The sequence below is a fragment of the Dama dama genome, chromosome 14 (genome assembly GCF_033118175.1).
Source record: "Dama dama isolate Ldn47 chromosome 14, ASM3311817v1, whole genome shotgun sequence".
NCBI lineage: Eukaryota > Metazoa > Chordata > Mammalia > Artiodactyla > Cervidae > Dama > Dama dama.
In genome coordinates this window covers 1,411,088-1,431,917 of record NC_083694.1, presented here as the reverse complement: position 1 = coordinate 1,431,917, position 20,830 = coordinate 1,411,088, and the positions used below count along the sequence as shown (strand labels likewise).

The 20,830-nt window shown below is 53.3% G+C and overlaps 1 protein-coding gene and 1 long non-coding RNA gene across 2 annotated transcripts in view; both read right to left on the bottom strand.

Annotated features, from left to right (window-relative positions):
* SOX13 (SRY-box transcription factor 13) overlaps positions 1-13,907 on the bottom strand; it is a 45,286-nt gene extending 31,379 nt beyond the window's left edge. Inside the window, exon 1 of the mRNA XM_061159859.1 lies at positions 13,794-13,907. The gene's annotated coding sequence lies outside the window, so the exon portion shown is untranslated. The remainder of the gene's footprint in view (positions 1-13,793) is intronic.
* Positions 13,908-19,843: 5,936 nt separating this feature from the next.
* Positions 19,844-20,830, bottom strand: part of LOC133069551 (uncharacterized) — a 65,777-nt gene continuing 64,790 nt past the window's right edge. The window contains exons 4-5 of the long non-coding RNA XR_009695895.1: positions 20,288-20,553; positions 19,844-20,180 (exon numbers count right to left, since the gene is read on the bottom strand). This is a non-coding gene — a long non-coding RNA (uncharacterized LOC133069551). The remainder of the gene's footprint in view (positions 20,181-20,287; positions 20,554-20,830) is intronic.

The following is a 20,830-nucleotide window of genomic DNA, read 5'->3' as shown; positions in this document are numbered from 1 at the left end:
CAGAGCGCGTGTTCCACATCTAACAAACCTGTCCATGCTGGATCAGAGCTGAGTTCACCCTGGCATGGACCCCTGGCAAGAGCCTTGAGCTAGTAGGAGAAGAGGATGTCAACCCACAGAAGAGAGGACAGGGAATCCGCCTCAGGACTGAGTGGCCGTCAGCTGTGTGAGGATAATAATAAGATAACAGTGAATCCTCACAGCTGGAAACCAGGGCGGTTCTCTCACTGCCCAGCATCTCTCTCCCCCACTATCCAATGCATTACATTCTCACCCTTGGCTCTTTCCGGAGTCCCACAAAAGCTTCTTATCGTTCCAGTGAGTCTGCCTTTTCAACAACCATCCGACGGCAGCAAGCTTGGAGACATGCTTGGGATGCGAGAAATGGCTACTTGAGAGATTTGCTCTTCCGGAAGCAGACTGGGCTCCTCCCAGCTGTGAAGCAGAGGCCGGGGACCAGGCAACACTGTACCTGACCCTGAGAAGCCCCCCGCCGACCAAAGCTCTCTGTCCTTTGGCACTTTGGCCTCCTGGGGGATGCAGACCCCTTGAAGAATGGCTAATGTGGCTACTTCTAGTCAAAGCCAAACAGTTGGGAACAGAATGAAGGGAAATCACAGAGAGAATGAAACCGACTTACATGAGGAATGGATGGAGAAAGGGGGCTTGCTTCCAGGAACGGGGACCAGTGAGGAATCCAGGGAAGTGCGGAGGCCAGCCTGGAGGAGGGGGCGCTGCAGGTGCTGCTCCTGCCCTTTCCATGGTCTTCCGGGACGCCCCACAACAACCTGCACACACACGGCCCCGGCGCCCGCAGAGCTCTATCTACTGCCCCGATCTCGCGGCCGCTGAGCTAGATTCCACCAGCTCAGCTCTTTTGCAGAAAGGGGGTTGTTTTGCTTGTGCACCATTCTCTCCACAAGGGTGGTCATGCCCACTGCCCGTCTTCCGGGGTCTTCTCTCACACAGCCGCTCGTCTTTCTCTGCAGGAGTGTTCCCAGGCCCTGCCGTCTCAAGAAACTACAGTGACTCTGCTCTAATCACTGTCCTGACCCCATTTCACAGAAAGCAATGAGCAACCCAAGACCCAGTGGGCTGACGTGGGAGGGGGCTCCTTCTACTTACAGGAGCCATTTGGGGTCCCATGGGGAGGCCGTGCCATTCAGAAAGGCATCTCCCCACACAGGGCTGGGCTCAAACTTGCCGCGCGCTAAATTTGCCGCCAGCACAGGCTGAGGCCCTGCATGGTCAGTCCTGAAATTAGTGACCTGGGTGTTTTTCCTGTCAAGCCTCTTGCTAAGGCCCTGCAAGTCTCCCCTCAACAATGAGAACAGAATGTGCTTGGCTGCAGACCTGGCCATCATAAATCGCTAATAACAGACTCTCTATCTGAAAAACAAAATCACAGAAGGCATGGCCCTTCTTTTCTGCTCCTCTCATCCACACCACGGAGAAGGCAATGGCAACCCACTCCAGTACTCTTGCCTGGAAAATCCCATGGACGGAGGAGCCTGGTGGGCTGCAGTCCATGGGGTCGCAAAGAGTCGGACACGACTGAGCGACTTCACTTTCACTTTTCAGTTTCATGCATTGGAGAAGGAAATGGCAACCCACTCCAGTGTTCTTGCCTAGAGAATCCCAGGGACTGGGCTGCCGTCTATGGGGTCGCACAGAGTCAGACACGACTGAAGTGACTTAGCAGCAGCAGCAGCAGCAGCATCCGCACCACTATTTCCGCAAGACCAAGAAGAGAAAGAGATGTAACCTCTGGCCACAGGGGAGAAAGCTGCTCCCCACAGGCTCACTTCTCCCCATCCACCTGTCTTCAGGCACAAAAGCTGGGCCCCGACGAGTCTGAACAGGAAACATCTGTTTTCCAAAGTCCCTCCTCGACGCTAACCTTGATTTATCCTCAGATTTATTGAGCACCTGCTAAGTGCTGAGCTCTGCGCACCTAGCTGCGAAGGCACCCTGAGTCCCATTCACAGGCGGGCGTCACTGGGGGCTACCTCCGTGCTCACCCCGGGGAGGGCGATCGACGCAGGCCGCCGAGAAGCCGGCTCTCTGTCCCTCCCCACAAACGTTCCCTGCCCTCTGCGAAGGGGCTGGGAGAACAGAGCAGGAGTGTGGCTGGACAAGAGCAGAGAGCCAGGAGTGGCCATCTTTGAAAAGAGCAATGTGGATGTGGCCAGGTATACATTATAGAAATCGTGTTCGGGGTACTGGTTATATGCAAATTATATGTAAATATGCACACAGCCCTCAGAAAAATCCAAGTGTTGCCGCTACTTGTTTTGCCTGTCTCTTTCTCAAGCTGTTTCCAGGGTTACCTAGGAAGCTACTATCTGACCACCTGGCCAGGGTGCCGCAGAGTACTTTCCCAGTCCCATCTTCCAGCCTTCCCCTTTGTATCAACTTCTCTCCTTGACCTCACCTCTCCAGGAAGGCTACCTGGGAAATGTTGAGTACAGAGGAGGGAGACAAAACGGGGCCATGCCCGTGCGGAGCACAGCCAAGGTAGCAAATGAGGGAGGGGAGGAGGGTGGTGGCCTCTGCCAAGGCAACTATTCTTCCAGATCTGGGCCCAGGATGGGCCCCCTGCAGCTGCCAAGAGATCCTCAGAGCCCAGGCATTCCCTGATGCCGCTAGTGCTGTGTCTCAGGACTTCCCTCCAATGACTACCACAACTCTGCCAGAAAGTACAACCCACTGCCTCAGTTTACGGATAAGGAAAACGCAGCTTAGAGAATTTAGGTAAACGGCCCAATATCAAGGTTCAAAATCCAAAAGCTTCCAATCCAGAACTTTCTGACTCTAAGACTCCACGGTGTTTTTACCAAACCATCCTGCTTCTCTGAGTTGAAGAGCATTCCAGAGTGAGATTGAGTGGTTCATACTGTACTGGTGTGGGAGGAGAAAGACAGATACCAGACCCTGGAGCAGGCTAGGGATGAGCCCAAACCCCTTCACCCTCTGCGGCCTGGCCTCCAGCTTTGAGGCTCACAGACCCTAATGCAGGTGCGAACAGGCGCCTTCACGCCTCAGGGCTGCAGTTCACAAGATTGCTCCTGCCTGAAAGGCCCTTGCTTACATTCTTGAGCAGAAAACGCCCAGACCTCACTCCAAGCCCAGTTCAAATGTTGCCCCTCCTTGGACTTCCCTGGTGAAACAGTGGCTAAGAATCCACCTGCCGGGGCAGGGAACACAGGTTCGATCGCCGCTCTGGGAAGATTCCACACGCGGCGAGGCCACGGAGCGGGTGCACCCCAGCCAGTAAGCTGGAGCTACAGCGCCTGTGCTCTGCTCCTCAGCAAGAAGCCCGACCGCAGAGAAGAGAGCAGCCCGGCTCGCTGCGGCCAGAGAAAGCCTGTGCAGAGCAACGAAGACCCAGCGCAGGCAAAACTAAACGAAGGAAAGTAATTAATTAAACAAGGTTGCTCCTCCTTTGTGAATCACTCCCTAAAAATCCTAGAAGAGGTGATTGCTTCTCCAGGGTGTTCCAGAGCCCTTGGACACCCCTGGTCTCGAGTACTTGACTGGACTGCAATTACTTGTTTACCTGTCTGCAGTGGCTCCTATCACCCTATGTTACAGATGAGGAAACTGAGACTCTGAGAGCTTAAGTTACTTGCCCAAAGCCACACAGGCCGTTTGGCTCCAGAATCCTCCTGTCTGCGAAGGTGCTGCTATTCTTCCTTGCTTCCCCCATCCTCAGGGCAGTGCCTGGCCCCTGGCATGTGTCCGGTAAAGGTTTGTTTCCTTAAAGATACGGAGGGACGGGGTAACGCTGTACCCTCCACCTCTACTCCAAAGCCCGCCTGCAGCCCTGCTTGTCACTCCACCTTCCACCTCTCCTGACCTTGGCTGCCCTTCTTCCGAAAAGCTCCAGGGCCTTTGCCTCGCTCCCGTCCATTTCTTCCTGCAGCATCCCGGCCGCTGCGAGGGTCTTTCTGGCTTTCCAGTGGGAAACTGAGATCCATAGAGGCCTCACGGACAGTGAATCTGTTCAGAGTCAGGTGTCCTGCCCCCACAGTAGCGCCCAATAGGGACTGGTTTTACCTCTGCCTCAAGCGAAAAATAAAAAAAAGCAAGCCCCGAGATAGGGGAGTCTGGAGGTCAGCACCGGCCCTCCCCTCAGCCCAGCACCCTCTGGCTGACCTGGCCACTGGTCTGGGGCGGGCCTGCCGGGGAGGGGCTGCTCCCCGGGGCCAGGGCGGAAGAGACAAGAGGCCTTTGTGTCTGCAGCCTCCTGAGACACCTGTTCTCCCTCCTGCCCGCCTGTGGCCGCCCTCCCTCCAGGCTGGCCTGTGTGCGGCCTTGTTTACCCCACGGCCCTGGCAGCCAGAGCGGCCTGCTCCCAGCATGGGGCTGGGCGGCCCTGCCAGCACCTGCCTGGCCCTGCCGCCCGCCAAGCACAATCACCCTGCTGTTGACACAGTTGCTGATTTTCAGAAGGGTTGGGAGGGACGGGAGGGCAGAAGCAGCAAAGGCATTTAGCGCCCGCCTGGCTAATTTGCAGTTGGTCCTAGCAATCCTGTACCCCATCCCTCGTCCAGCCCCCCCTCCACTCCTTGCCCCCCAGCTGCCTGGGAGAGATCTGGGCTTCCAGTCCCGGGGTCACTTGGGTTTCCCACCACAGGCAGCCCCCACACGTCTCATGCATATCAGTGTACCCCGAAACCCATGCTCCCCATGCTGCCACACACAATCCATAGCCAAATGAGGCTGCCAGGAGCCCCCAGCTACCCTGTCTTTGAGCACTCACCTATTGCCCTCCCTTGCAAAGTCACAATGCTCCAGGTCCTTGGTGAGGGACAGGATATCTGAAATGCCCTTGGAGACCCCAGTGGGGCCCTGGGAGATGTGGGGAGACCTGCCCTTACAACCTTCTCCCTGACTTGCTCTCGAAAAGCTGTCTCCTCACCTTCCAGGTCACTATGCTTCCTCTTACAGGGAGCCTTCCCTGACTGCCCAGATGTGGCTGTGGTGCCCTCCCCGATGCTTGGAAGCTCTGCAGCCCGCCCCCCTGCACCTCCTGACCTTCACTTTGTCAGTCAGTATCTAACCTTTACCTTCCTCAAAACTGTGTGACGGCCTCACCGGTCTCTCAGCCAGTGTGCAGGGCACAGCTTTGAGGCCGCTCCCCTCCTACCTGCTGGATGGATGAGTGATGGAGCAGAGCCCTTGGGCCAAACACCCACCCCACCTCCACCCCAGGTTCCCACTTGGACAGTCACCTCTTGGATTGATAAGGCCTGGTGGCCAGTTAAAAGGTCAGTTGAAAGAGCTTCAGGAATTACCTGTTAACTTGCCACCAGCACATGAATTTAGATGGGTAAATCTGATTAGCCAGTCATCTCCTAAGAGATCAAAGAGCAGGATCTTGAAGGACAAGGGATGAATGAGTCTAATGATGGGAGATGGAGTGGGGAAGGCAAGGACACAAAGACCCAGCGGGTCAAAGGCCAGGGAAGGCACCTGGGGGAGAGGTTACTGTTAGGGGAGGCAGGGACATTCCCTCTCCCCATTTCCCTGCCCCATCTGAGAGCCTTGACTCAGGACTCCGAACAGGATGCTGACTCCACAGGAGGGCGGCAGCAGTCCCTCTCCAGACCCCCTAAAACTGCCGGGTACACACACACCCATGCTCACGTACAAGCACTTTCCTCAATCTGGTTCCCCAAACTCCAAGTCAATCAACACCTAGAGAGAGGAAACAAATATCTAAATATCACCTCCAAATTGTGAGTCTCAAGTTGAGGAGTATGGATCTAAGGGCAGGGAGGTCTGGTCAGGGACAAAGGAGCTTACCTTGTGAAAACCACAGGTACCTGATGCTCTACACCAGTTCCGAAAGGGCCAGCATGTATAGCTGCACAACTCCAAGAACCCCGTTCACCCAGACGTGTGTGCTTGTACGCCAACTTGAGAGTCAGGTTCATCCCTGACTTCCTCACACACCAAAGAGAAAAGTCTCCCCTGCCACCAACTTCTACCCCAAGCAAGATGCCCTTTCTCTGTTCTCTGCCCTGTTTTTTGGCTTGGGGACTTGGGACCGCTGAGCCCTTCACCCCCACTAAGGGGGGAAGCCTTGATCTCCTGGCCTCACCAGCCCAAACGAGGGGATCCCACTGACCTCCTCAACTCTAGCCTACTGGTGGGGGGGTGGGGCTACAGTCCCCCCGCCCCCCCTCCCAGTGACACAAGAGGAGACTGTGTCCCTGCAGAGAGGAGAATGGTGGGTGATCGCCACCCTGGTAGGCTAGAACTGAGCCCCCAGTCTGTGTGGGCACCAGAAACCCTGAAGAACTGAAGCTTGGGGGGAGTGGGGAGGGGAGGCTTCACTCTGGCTCCTGAGCACCAGCCCTGCTGGACTCTCTCCCCTTGCCTCCCTGACACCGGTCTAATGTCCCCACTGTCTTCCAGGGGCTGTTAGAGGTACTGCCTCGTTCCCCAGGGCTGGCAGGCACGGGCTTACACGCGTTTACACGCTCTTCCACACACCCTCCCTCTCCACCTGCCAAGGACAGGGGAGCCAAGCAAGTCAGAGAAATGGCAGGCACTGGAGGGCCCCTCCCTTTTGCTTTCAGCGGCTCCCCGCTCACTCCCCACTGTCCGCACCCCACTGGCCCCAGACCGCCTTTTTGTACCTGCAAACAGGCGTCCTTCCAGCCCCTCCCCACTAACCTTTTATTCATGCTTCCTTACCCACCCCACCCCACCCCACCCCACCCCACCTTTCAAGGGACGGGCCTGGAACCAGAGCCTCACAGGAATGGCTGAATGACTTCAGGCTCCTTCCTCTGGGCTGGGGTGAGGGTGCTGAAGCAAGGCCGTGTCAGACCGGCACACCTGGGGTGCACGGGCCGGCCTGTGTGGCCAGGTAGGACTTCATTCTTTTGAGTCAGCAGGAGGGCAGCTTTGGCCAGAGCTCACTCCCTTTCCCGCCTCCTCCCAGGTGCCAGAAGTAGGAGGCCTACCGGCCCAGCCCAGGCAGCCCACCCCAGCCCACAGCCCACGGTGGGGGCGGGGGCAGGCCTGCTCAGCGGTCATCCCGAAAGGGTATCAGCCCAATGTTACAGGCCTCTTATATTTCCAACTATCACCCCTCCTACCATTCTCTTTCAGCAGAATATTCTAGTGTTGGTCAAACCTTGATTTCCAGTCTTCCAGAGAAGAAACACGGACCACTTCTTCCATTTCACTGTCTGGCAATTCTACAAATATTTAAAATCCTTTCCATTCTGATTAGAACACCTATTGTTGTACTACCTTTGGAAACTAAAGAAATATAGGAATAAGAAAATATAAGCCACAATTAAAACAGAAGTCAAAAAAACAACACAGAAGTCAAGAAAGGATGGAGGTCTGGGGTGGGCTACTCCCAGCTACTGGTGCTTGGCTTGCTGTGCGCTTTGACTCTGACTGCTCACTGACCCTCGTCTTGGACTTGGAAGGAAATCCCCCCACCCTGGCTGCTCCTTCAAAAGGCTGCACCTGGATCCCCAGGGCACCCACTCGTGCCCACTCAGCACAGGCCCTGAGGCTGGAGTGGGGCACCTCCAGCCCTGCCAAGGAGCAAGAAGGACCCAACCCTGAGGCCCCTGCCCCTCCGTGGGGGAGGGTCGGACGGGGCCAGGCCCTCTGGAGCTGGCTCCCACCCCTTCCTGTTGCACAGGCGGCACATTCCATTCCGAGTCAAGCGAGGGGCGGGCCTAGCGGAGGTGAGGCCGGGGAAATCAGTCTGGCCTCCTTTGGGGTGGGGCCCCCGAAGAGTTCCAGGTCTGGCAGGGATTAGGGACCCAAGCCACCAGAGAAGGGAGCCTGAGTGGGCGTGCCCTATCTGCAGCTCCTTCGCGTTACCCTCTCTTCAAGCCGAAGCAGTGACACTCTACCTCGGACATGTCCCCAGAAGACACAGAGGGACAGGACGGGGAGTAATGCTAAATCATCCCCCCTCAACCAGGCCGCGATCCCGGGGCTGCTTATGGATGGGGCTTCATGCCAAGGCCATTTAAATGCTAAGGCCACTGATGGTGGGAGGGGAGTCTGCTGGATGTATCAAAGAGAACTGAATTAAGTTTTGATGGCATGTGTCAGGCTTCCCAGAGTGACCAAGCAGGCCTAGGCAGTGATGCTATTTAAGGAAAAAACATGGCAGCTAGAGATACTGTCCTCACTTCTTCCTTCCTCTCCTCTACGACCCCAACATCCCTCCCCCATAAAAACACTCCTGGGCTGGTATCATCAACCTTTGGATGAGATCCCAACCCTTGCTGCTCCTCTAGCTTGTCCTCATGTGCACACCTGAGATGTTGGGCCCCACATAGCATATCCTGGGCTGTGCCCAGGGGCCTTGGATTCACCCCCTGATGACCCTGGGAACAGGCAGGGGATACTCTGGCCACTTTCTCCTCAGCCCTCAGCCGCTCAGAGTTCTGACCACTTCACTTTGGACAGAGATGTGTTCCTAGGGGAACCACAAGGGCCTTCACCATCATGAGGCCTGAACAGGGTCAGTCTCAGGGCTCTCTGGCTAGGCCTGTGGATGCAACAGGTCCTAGAGCTGAACCGAATGTCCCATCCACCCTCTTAGGAGGGAACTACCATATCACTGATGCTTAGAGAAAGTATTTGAATTTTTAGAAGGAAGAGTCACTCCTGATCAGAGAAGCTGGCAAAGGTGGATGTGGTGCTGCTGAGCTGGTTTGTAACAAATCTCCTAACTGAATCTTCCCAAGGAGCTGGAAGGTAGGCCAAGGAAAGGGCAGTCAAAACAGGGGTAACCCAGGGCATGCTTTCCTACTTGGGAGCGGGGAGACAGATGACAGGAGATGTGAAAGCAATCTTACATGTGTCCTGGTCCCCCGAGTGGTGACAAGCACCGTGACAGCCTTCCTGGCTAACATACCTGAGTTCCAGGAAGAGGACTAGCACAGGGTGAGGATCACAGCGAGTTCAGGCAGGAGTGAGCCCTCTTAAGCAAACACAGAACACAAAAATAATTCCCATTCAAAGCACAATTTATTGTGGGCCTGGCCAGGCCTTCCCAGCACAGAGCCCTTTTCAAACACTCAGCTTCACCCCTGAATAAGGCTGGGGAAGGGGCATCTGGGCACAGCTGCATTTGAATTCCCCTTTTTCCAGTTGCATCAGCTTCCTAGTGACCTACTCAGGGAGCTGCCCAATAAGGGCCAGACTCAAAGCACCCTCAGAGAGCAGAAAACCTGCATAGAATCAGGTGTTAGCCCTCAAGGATGGGGTCCTTGATCCTAGGGGTCCAAGACACCTAGATCCTCTGGAGGAGCAGGCCTTGCTCAAACAAACACTTGTCTGACAACAGGAAACCCAGATCCTTACCATTCATGGACCACCTACAGACTCAATCAGATGTGAGCCTCCCAAATTCTAACAGGGAAGTATTGCTGTCATCCCATTTCATAGATGAGGAGATGGAGGTTCAGAGATGTTATGTGATAAACAGCTCTCCTGGCTCTAAATCCTTCTTATTGTATATATCATGTTGCCCTGAGGCTGCTAATTATCACAGTAGCAAAATGTTCAAATGTTCAGGATGGGGCCCTCCCTACTAGGAGGAAAGATGGGAATAAGGATGTAGACGAAACCCAAGATATTTCCAAAGCCAAGGCAGCACTGGAAATTGTCAGCATTGTGGATCCCAGCATTCCTGATTACCAAATCTGAGCTGGAGGAAGAATGCCCTCTCAGCAAGTGCAGAGCACTGTTAGGCAATGGTGTGCTAATGAGATTCCCTGGCTCTACCTTCAGAATCATCCCCACCAGGCACCTTACCCAAGTCACCTCAACTCAGAAACAGCCTGCTAGCCAGCCTCTCTTCTTCAGGTCCTGTTCCCCTTCAAACTACTCTTTGCTTAGTAACAAAGTGATACCTTTTTTTTTTCACATTTTCCCCTACTTGTAAAAGTAATTCGTGACCATTGTAGAAGGTCGGAAAAATGAACAGAAGATAAAGGAAAATCACTCATACATCTGGTGTCCAGAATTGACCTCTGCAAACATTAAGGTAATCATCTAGTCTTCTATGTATGTGTGTGATGTACATACCATTATCTTTACAAAATTGGTACTAAAATATAAAATATACAGTTTCAGATTTTTTTTTATTATTATACACCTTTTCCAGGCTTACATTATACTTTTTAAACTATGCTTTCTGGTTTTGAGTATTTTTTGGCAGAGTGGACATATACACACGGTACTATTGATACATTCAGGAAGGACAAAAGAGTCTACAGAGAAACACCATCTTCCCTTCATCCCACCCCTCAACCACCATTTCCCTCTCCTGGGGCAGCTCTGATTACCAAGTAACCTTTTTTTGTGTTCCAAATAATCTTTTAAAATCATAAATCAGAATGTCACTCCTCTACTGAAAAGTTTGGGACCACGGCCCTGGTCCTGAAATGCAGGCTCCTCACCAGGCCCCGGGGTGACCAGCCCCGGCCCTCCTGGCTTCTCTGGGCTCCCTCTCCAGCTGCACTGTTGCTGCAAACCCTGTTTTGGCTGCAGGGGTCTTTCTTTTGCTGCTCCCTCTGCCCGGAATCCCCTTCCTTCAGGTCTTTGTGCAGCGAGCTCCTTCTCATCCTTTAGGCCTGGACTAAGCTAGTCTTTCCCCAGGTCAGCTTCACTGGCCTCCCCACCCAGGATTTCTGCTGACGGTCCCCACACATACACTGTCTATCTCATCACCATGTTGTATTTCTGAACATCACATAGGATCTAATACTGTTTTGGCTACTTATTTCAAGATATTTATTGCCTCCCTCCAGAAAGAAGGCTCTCAGAAGGTAGGCACACTACCTGTCTTATTCAACCCTGAAGCCCCGAGGCCTAGCACAGGCCTGGCATATAATAGAAGCTCAACACATTTCTTTTAAAGGGATGAATGAAGAGAATGAAATGCTGGTTCTCATCATGGAGAGCCCACTTGCAGGATCTCCAAGGACCAACTTCCTGGCCATCTTCTCCCAGGACTGGGGAGGGGGTTCGGGGGTCAGAGAAAGAAGAGAGAGGAGCCTATTGTCCAAGGCAGGGTGGGTGGGCAGCAGCTGCCTTGCTCTTCCTGTGGCCCAGCTCCTCCTTACTTGTGTGGTGCATTTGCAGGGTCCAGAATCAGACAAGGAGCTTATGACAAACCCAGATTCCTAGTGACCACTCCAACTGCAAGTGGAAAGTTGAAGGTGGAATCTTTGCACCTTACTTTCCCCAAATCCTACATCCAGTCTGCCCAGGCAGCTGGGATATTCCAAGTTCCCAAGTGAGCCCCAGCAGCAGGCAACACAGATGGCACCTTGGGAGCAGAGCTCCCCCAGGAACAGCCTCAGCTCATCCCACTTGACTCTTCCTGGGGCCTCAGACACCTGGGCTCCGCTCTCCAGAAATTCACCCAGCCCCAGAGACAGAGATGGGCATCCAATCCTGAGCCAGGAGCCCAGGCCAGAGCGCTCTTGGGGATGCTCCCTTCCTGGGGCCTGATTTCCACTGAGAGAACACTGCCTCGAGCCAAGATTGATTTTTAAGAATGAGGAAAAGGAGGGAATAAAAATGCTTTTCACAAATATTGTGAAGGGAGGGAGGAGGGGAAGAGGAGAGGAAGGAGAAAAAGAAAGAAAAGAGCAAAAAGACTTCACAAGATACAAGGAGTGTTGTTGTTCAATCACTATGTTGTGTCCTACTCTTTGTGACCCCATGGACTGCAGCCCTCCAGGCTCCTCTGTCCATGGCGTTTCCCAGGTAAGAATACTGGAGTGGGTTGCCATTGCCTTCTCCAGGGGATCTTCCCAGGGACTGATCCCGCATCTCCTGCACTGGCAGGCAAATTCTTTATCACCGAGCTGCTAGGGAAGATCACACAAGGAGTAGGGAGGTGCTAAAATCAGAAAAGAGTGGGAAGAAGTGTGAGGTTTTTACCCTTCCCAGAAATGGACAATAATTATAATTGATTAAATGAGCACAATCCCAGAATGCTCTTCTGAGCTATGTACAAAGTCAGTTAAGTAATAATGGCAATAAGTCACATTTCTCCAGCACTTACTATGTGCCAGGTACTATTGCATGAGCTTCACTAAGACAGCCCCATGAAGTAGATACTGTCCATATTAAACCTATTTTACAGATGAGCAAACAGATACAGGTTAAACTTCTCAAGATCATGTCTCCAGTAGCAGTATCTGGGATCCAACTCTACAGCACTGTCTCTTAACCACTAAGCTAGGCTTTCAGTGTTCCAACTACCATCTTGGAGTTCACACCTCCCAAACCTGTATCCTTTACCTGATCGTTAGACCCCAGTTTCAAAGATGTGTGCGTAACTGCCCATTTTACATGGGGAGAAATCTGGAAAAGTTAAGGGACTTGAGCAAGCAACCGCTGTCCATATGTGGGGAGTTAGTACCCCAGCATCTCCAGCCCCACTTCCCAAGGAAGCACAGTAGAAAGCAGGGTCTCTGGAAACTGCCCAGAGCAGCAGCATCTTCTCTGGTTGTCTTTCGCCAGATCCCTTCACCAGCGCCAAGGCGCCCTGCCCGGAAATTCCCACAGAGTCAAAGCAAACTTCCCAGGAAAACTCTTGGGCTTCCTCCTAGCCCCTGTCACGGAGGAGGCTGCCAAGAGCGCCGCTGGAGTCCTTGCAGCTGCCGTCGGCCCTCCAGGGCGGGAAGCCGCCGCTTGTGCGCTCGGGGTCTTCCCAGAAAGGTCTAGGGCTGAAGTTCAAAATTCACTTCCCGCCCTAGCCCAGCTCTCGGCTCTGACCTGGACTCTCCGGCAACCCCCCTGTGTCTCGCCCTCCCCAGCTCCGGTTAAGTAATGGGGCACCTCCAGCCCGAAGACCAGGCGGGCAGATGGGAGAGTCCCGCGGGCGATCCCCGCGCGTCTGGGGACTCGAGCAGCCGGCGCGCACACGTGCGTGTGTGAGTGTGTGTGCATGCGTGTGACTCGAAGCAGCCGGCGCGCACACGTGTGTGTGTGTGTGTGTGTGTGTGTGTGTGTGTGTGTTTACGTACAGAACGCGCGGGGTGGGAAAACAATGGCGAGCCGCTGGGAACAGAGCGTCTAGACCCCCTTCCCCCCCGCCCCCAGGCACGATTTGCTTTTGCAGAGAAATGGGGATGAAAAGATTCTCCTTCCACAAGCAGAGGCGGGAGGTTGGGGGTGGTAAGAAGGCTAGGGTGGGAGGGGAAAGGGGGGTGAAACTGGAGCAGCCGGAGCAGAAAACAAACAGGATGCAGCGCCCAGCTGGTCCGCTGGGAAACGAACCTGGAAGGGTGAGAGAGGCTGCGTGGCCGGCCCCCCGCACCCCACATAAGCAGGACAGGGGCAAATCTGCGCTGCGGGGCGGGCACCGGAGCCCCAAGCCGGGCGCTCACTGGTCGCCCCGGCTTCTCGCTAGGAAATCCTCGAACTGGACGTACAAGTGAGAAAAACCCAATGCCCCTGAACAGTCGATGAGAAGCGGGGGGCGGTGCACCCCAAGCCCGGCTTGTGTGGTGCGCACAGACAGCCACCCATGGCCTTTCCAGGCTTCCAGCCCTCTCTCACACCAGCCCAAGTCTGCCCGTGGGTATCCGCCAGTGCCCGCGTAGTGCGGGGTAGGTGGGGACCCGTTCCTTTGTGAAAAACTTTGCCGAGGATGGAAACTCGCAGAGAAAAGACCCAGCGTGTGCTCAGAAACGTCGGGTCGCGAGTGTCAAAACTTCGGAGGGCGGGCGAGAGAGGCGCGACGGCGCGCTCCGGGCACGGAGGGGCGCACTTACGACTCAGCCGGGCGCCGGGCTCGCGGCTCGGCGCTCCCGCTCCTCCTCCGTCCGGGTCCTCGAGGCCGGCAGCCCGGGCTTCCCGTTCACATGCCCCCGCGGCGCGGCGGCCGGGAGCGCCGGGCCGGGGCGGCCGCGCGGGGAGGAGGCACGCCCCCCGCCGTCCGCCGGGCAGTCGGCCGGGACTCGCGGCCACCCCGGGTCCGCGTCCCGCCGCGCGCCGCCGTTGCGGGCGGAGAGGTCGGTTCCGGCCGGGCGGCGCCCTCGGCCGGGCCAGGCCGCTCCCTGCACTCTGCCCTCTGCCCTCGGCTCGCAGCCGGCTCCCGGCCTTCAGCGGTCTTGTGCTCGGACTCGCGGGCTCCGGCGCCGGCCCGCCCGGCTCTCCCACTCCGCGATCCGCGCCTCGGCTCGGTCCCCAGTCACGGCCTCGGAGGCTGATCGCGGCGCCCCAGGCTCAGACCCGGGCTCACCGCTCCCGGGCCGGGCTTCCAGAACCCGCACTTAACACAGTTCAGTTCCAAGCCGGGACTGGGAGCCGGGCGCTCGCAGCCGGTTGCTCTCTGCTGCGAGGCGACTCCACAGCCTCAGAGGAGAAAGAGGGAGGGAGACCGAGAGCGGGCTGGGGTTGGAGGAGGGAGGAAGGGTGGGGAGATGGAGGAGGAGGGAGGGACAGAGAGTTCCCTCCTCCTCCCTGCGGCCAGGTCCCTCCAGGCAGCAACAGCTGGAAACCTCTGCTGCAAAGGAAGAGCGAAGGTTCCTGGGCGGCGGACGCGGGTGGAGATGGGTGAAGGGATGGAGAGGATAGAAGAAAGAGGTGGATTCCTCTCACTCTCACTGCCCAGGTATGAGGTCATTCCAGAGGATCTTCGCTCCTTAGAGCAAGACCCAAGAAGTTGTCGATCCAACGCCGAGCCTCCTAACCCTTCCAGACCGACAACCTGGACTTACAAACCCTGTTTCAGAACCTCCCTTAGGAACATGATCCCACCTGCAGCTGGACGGCTTCCTAATGTGTCAGACCACTCCCCAACCCTGTCATTCTGCACTCTCTCAAGTCCTTTATTTTTTCCCTGACCTGTTTGATACTGTGGGGGAGGGGAGGATGGATTCATTTGAATCAGTGTACTTATTAATACCTATGCCTGACCCAACTGAGTTCAAGGGACACCAGGATGAATGAGAAAGTGCCCTGTCCTTTCTGGCGGAGACAGAGGAGTGAACAGTGAAGTGGAAGGGTGCTGAGATCAGCCAGGCAGGGAGCATGGGGACCACCAAAAGTGCTAGGGCCTGGGACAGATTAGTCTTCCTGGGGGAGGTGCCATCTGAACTGGATCTTGGAAAACAGAGCAGATTAAAGGTGTGGCGATCTTGGATCTGCAAATAACACTGTGCTCACAGTGCAGGTGGCCAGGATCTCAGTTGATGGTCAGCCAGGCTCTAAGACTTTCTGAGGTTTTGGATTTCATCATTCCTCGCCACCTTCCTTGGCTAACTTCTCTTAATCACCTTTTAGGTCTCAACCCAGACATCTACTCTCCCAGAGCCTCTCTTGATGGCCAAATCTGGCTCAGAAAGCCCCCCGGCCCCCAGTCACAGATAGTATGGTGACTGTTCATTTGTCTGACTCCCCTGTAAGCGCTGCAAGGGCAGGAATGTGTCTCTCAGGCATACTGTTAGACTGCTTGTGTGTAGCCAGGTCTTGGCAAAGAGCAGCCCCGTGATAAATATTCATCGATCTTGGTTGATTGAAAGGAATAGGAAGTCACTGAGGAATTCTAAGCAGGCCTCTACTGAGATCAGTCCAACTAACTGAAGGCAGGGAGGCCAGTGACCAGACAGTGGTGGTCACCAGGGTAAAAATAATGTGGGCCTGAGTTAAGGTATGGGTGAGGAGAGTGGAAAGGAAGAAATGCGTGTGGTTGAGGAGGTAAGAAAAGTCAAAATTCATTCTTCAGGGGCTGGCATTTGGATGAAACCAACTGTGGGTGAAGCCATTTCAGAAACTATGGAAGTCTCTCAGGTGCCACCAAGCTTTTCCTCCTCCCAGTCAACATGCTAGGGTTTTCCACGTATCAGGCTATCTTTGGCCGCTGATCAGCTTCAGTGGGTAACCTCATTATGGATCCCTCCTTGTAGTTATCCTCAGTTTTAGGAAATGAGATAGGACGAAAAGAGAGCTTAGGAAGTGGGCTTTCCTCTCTCCAGTGCCTCCCCCCCCCCCCCCCCAACTATATCTCAGGTCACTGCTGTCCACTCTTCCCAATCACCGACACTTGAATTGGGATCTTCATCATATCTGCCTACTGTGTCTTAGGCATAGTACTATTTTCACGTATACTATCAGTTTGTACCTCATGCCAGTCCCGTGAGGGTGTTATCACTACCCCCATTTAGGTAAGAAAAATGAATCTCAAGGTCATAGCTAGTAAGTGATGGGAATAAGTAATCTGACTTTGAAGATTCTAGGACTTTCTATACCTACCGCACTATTTCCTGGCAGTACCAAACTTACACGTTTAACCCCATGTGACCACTCCCTCCTTAAAACACTCACTTCAAGATCCCACACTCTCCTGAATATCTTCCGACCTCACTGGTCGCCCTTTCTCAGCCTACTCTGTTTGCATTTCTCCCTCCACTGTTGTCTCCAGGTGAGTGTCCTAAGGGCTCGCCTGCATTCCGGTTTCCTTTCTCTCTACTTTCTCTCCCTAGATGAAATTTTAACTGTTTCCATGACTTTAAATACCAATGAGGCATTGGTGATTCTCCCAATTTTTTATTTAAATCTCTAGGACTGCCTAATGTACTTTGAATTCATGTATTCAACCACATGCTTGTCATTTCTACCCAAGAACTCACAGACATCCTAAACTTAACATGTTCAAAATTGAGCCTATAACCACTCCCCTAAGACTGTTTATAACCTGTTCCATGTTTCCTATCTCAGTAAAAGGTACCCACCGCTTACTCAGTGGCTTGAGCCTAAAACTTAGGAGTCATCTTCCATTCCCTCTCTCTGATCTAATCTGATTAGTGGGTACTGTTGATCTGTCTCCAAAAGTATATCCTAATCCATCTACTTCTCTATCTCCACTGTCTCCACCCTAGCCCAGGCCACTGTGGTAGTCTCTCAGCTAGACTACCACAAACTCACTGCTTCTGAGAACCAAGAATTCTTACAGGCCACAAAACTTAAATAAGGCTGCTTACAATGACATGACTTTAATATTTGTTCCAGAAATTTCTTGCCCGGGAAGGTAAGACTGCAAACCAGTAAATAACTTCATTATTTGCTTCAGGAACTTGCTAAAAATCAATTTATCTGAACAATAGACTGCTCAGACAGCCCCCTTCTCAGGACAATAGTTTATTTAACCTGGCAAACCACTAGCTTATCAAACAACTGTTTATTTTTAAAGACTCTCCCCTTGCTGTGTGCTCCAATCCTGAACTGTTATCTTGCAAAATTTGCCCAGTCCCAGTCAGATCTCCTTATTAAAGGATCAGTCTTAAACCAGACCTCAAACCCTATAAATATCTCTTTACCTGGAAAGTGCCTCCCCAAACTCTGCCCTTCCCAGAGTGGCTCCTTTTCATTCTCTGTCTCAACACAAATGTCCCTTCCTCCATCTTTCCTCCTCCCCTACCTACAATCATCTCCTACCCCCATCTCCCACCTTTATTCCTTTAGACCCCATTTGCCTCCTTCATATCACAAGTGACGCTTATTTTATTGGTTTTATGTTTTCTTGTGCTTTTCTGTCTACCCTTAGACTGTAGGCTCTGTGAGAAAAGAAACTTGTCTGCTGTACTTTTCATTTAATTTCCAGAGCCTACAGGAGATGCTTAAAAAATATTTTCTGAAGGAGTATAAATATTCCTTATTTATGGAGAAGTCATAAAAGGATTAGAGTCACAGATTGGTGTGTATTACTCTCCTCACGGTTACAGGAGCAGGGCCGGGAGAGACGCTGAAGGAGAGGAAGTGAGCTGAGAGCACACGGAAAGCCCTGTCTCACTGCTTTGCCTGCAGCCCTTCCTGCTTCCGGCCAACCACCGCGACCTCCGGAGCGCCATTTTCTCTGTGAAGCCTCGAGGCGGGAGCTTGTGTCTTGGGGGTCAGGGTAGGCCCAGGCTAGCAGAGCTAGTTTGGGTACCAGCTCTTCCTCCCGCTGACCAAGGAAGTGCTTTTCTAGATCCCTATAGTCAGACACTGGAGTCAGGAGTAAGTCAGGAGTGCCCCCGTGGTGCATGGGTGGGCTTCAGCTTTCACGGCAGGCACTCCCTTCCAGCTGACGCTGGTGGGCCTCTACTTGGTTCTATCTGAATTCTTCCAGAAAGTCATCCTCACTCTTAATTACTGTGGAAGCTAATCAAGAAGATAACAAGTGGATTCATAGAATGTTTCATTTGCCTATCAGAATCTGAGAATATAAGGTCTGGAAGGAATCAGCCTTCTAGAACCATCTCCTCCAGCTCCTCTCTCTGTGCACAGAAAGGAGAGGTATCTTGCCCAACTCTGGTACCTTATACGCATAATCTCCTTTAATCTCTCAACAGGTCTGTGAAGATGGGAACAGTTCCATTTTACAGATGAGGAAAATAATAGAGAGGGGAAGGGAAGTTTCCAAGACCACATAGTGAAGGGGCAAGAGGTGACATTTGAATCCAGGTTTCTGGCCCTCAAATCCAGGCTTTTTCTTCTATACCACCCTGCTCCACTTCGCATGGGGTCCTTAGACTCCGAACCATATAAACTAACACTTGAGTATTATTTAACAGCCTAGATTCTAGCTTAGACCCCAGAAGTACAAACAACTCTTTGCTTCTTATGTGAAAGTCAACCTCCTGTCAGCCAACAGGAGGACTTTCTCCCATGTAAGGGTAGACCCATATCACTCTCAACCCATATCACTATCTCTTGACACACATGCATGCATGCGAAGACGTGACCCCACTCAGTGCATGTGCTCTTGAATGTGCTAATGCTATGACTGGGGTCCTTTTTATACACACACACACGCACACATACACTCGTGTGTGCTTCTGAAACTTCATTGCTCCATTCTTCATGTGTGTAGCTACTATGGGGAATCATGCAGGGGGAAAAGGGCTGGTGTAGTCATTCTCACCTCCTGAACTAGCACACATTTACTCTGTAAGTCTAATCACTAGTAATCCTAAAAGTCAGGGATAAAAACCAAGTCGCTTGTCTCAGTGATCAGCTGGAATGGGTGCACTGCCAAGACAGCCACCTCCCTCTGAGAGGGCACCTGCCAGACACACAAACACACAAACTTGCACACGCGGCACATATGCACAATGGCTGTTTTTTTTCTTTTCTCTTTCTATTCTTTCCTATCCTTTCCCATAGAGGGGGGTCACTGGGCCCCACCTCGAAAGGCACTTGCTTGAGGGACAGAGGGACAGAGGTGAAGAGGGTATTCGCTTCCTAGAAGCCAGGATGATTCAGAAAAGCAGCCTCCTCCTTGGATCCCCACCCCCACCACCTGGCTTGCCCTGCCCCACCCCCACCACCTAACTTTTTTTCCGCTCTTTCCTGTCTTGAGGAGACCTAGATCCTCATCCTGGGAGGGACTGGCAACAATTAACAAAGGCACCATGGAGTAAAGACAATTAACAATCCAGAAAAGAGGGGAAAGAGAGGCTTTGTTCTGGTCTCCATGGCAACGGCAGGGGGGCAGGGGGAGGAGGGAGGAGGAGGAGAAGGGCCATCCAGAGAGGCTGAGACTTTCACTTTCCTTTCAACCCTCCCCTCTCCCGCCCCCTTGGGTTTCTGCCAGGGAGACTGAGGGGCTTTGGAAAGGAACAGGGCTGGGACGGCCCATCTTGGCAGGCCAGAGATCTGATGGGAGTGACTGAGGCTCATGCCCCAGCTGAGGACTCGCTGAGGAGAGGAGGCCAGAGCCACAGCCTTGGGCCTGGAGCAAAGGCATCCTCCCTTCCTCTGCCTTCTCTGAAGGGCTTATCTTGTGCTAAGAACAGTACCCGAAGTCTCTGCCCCAGCTCGTGGCCAAGAAGAGCTGGGATGGCCTGTGCTTCCTTCTTCATCAGAACACAGTGGGAAGTGGGGGTGAGGGGCAGGACCTGCTGCCACAACTTGCAGGGCCCACTGCAAAATGATACATGGTGCCTTTGTTTCAGATGATTAAGAATTCAAGATGGTGACAGCAGAGCGTTCAGTCAAGCCCAGGGCCCTTCTGAGCGCAAGGCCCTGCGCAGCCACACAGGCTGAAGGCCCAGGAAGCTGTCCCTGTCAGAAGGCTGCCTGGAAATTGAATTAGGTGATCTGTGGGTCAGGGCTTTCACCTTTCCAGGAGGAGGATGTTCTGGTCTTTTCTCACTGCACGCAGTTCTGAGCTCCACCTCAGAGAGAAACCAAGAACAGAACAGTCATTCCTAAGAGTGAGGTGTTCCAGTGCCCAGCTCTCCCTGGCTTTCCTGCTTGGAAAAGGCAGAAGAAAATGACTTACAAGCGCCAAAACCTGGCTGGTGATCATACTGTGGGTTTGCAGAGAATTAGAAGGCACCTTCAATCTCGCAAGGTGTTTGTAGCCAGAGCAGAAATGTCTTGGCAGCAGAAGCCAGGCACACCAGCCCAGCCTCGTGGGTGGGCCTCTCTGTTAGCCACCGAACAGGGCTGCCAGGACGTTTCTTGCTCCCAGCAGCCGTAAAGTCATGAGAGAAAATGGGTCACAGACTGCAGAACCTTATCCTTCTGGGACTCAGCTTTACTGCCCTGTGGGTCCAAGAGAAATGAAGAATATTAATCAGAAATCCAAAAAACTTCAGCTCCACCAAGGGCCCCAAACTAGGCAAAAGGTTGAAGAATCTGCTCTCTGCTTTTTTCTCTTTGCCTAGAGGGTATCCTCCCAGGAACAACTTGTAGGGATGCTGTTATGGGCCCTTCCCCCAAATTCATATATCCTAACCCCTAATACTTCAGAATGTGACTATATTTGGAGACATGGTCTTTACAGAGGCAATTAAATTAAAATGGAGTAATTAGGGTGAGC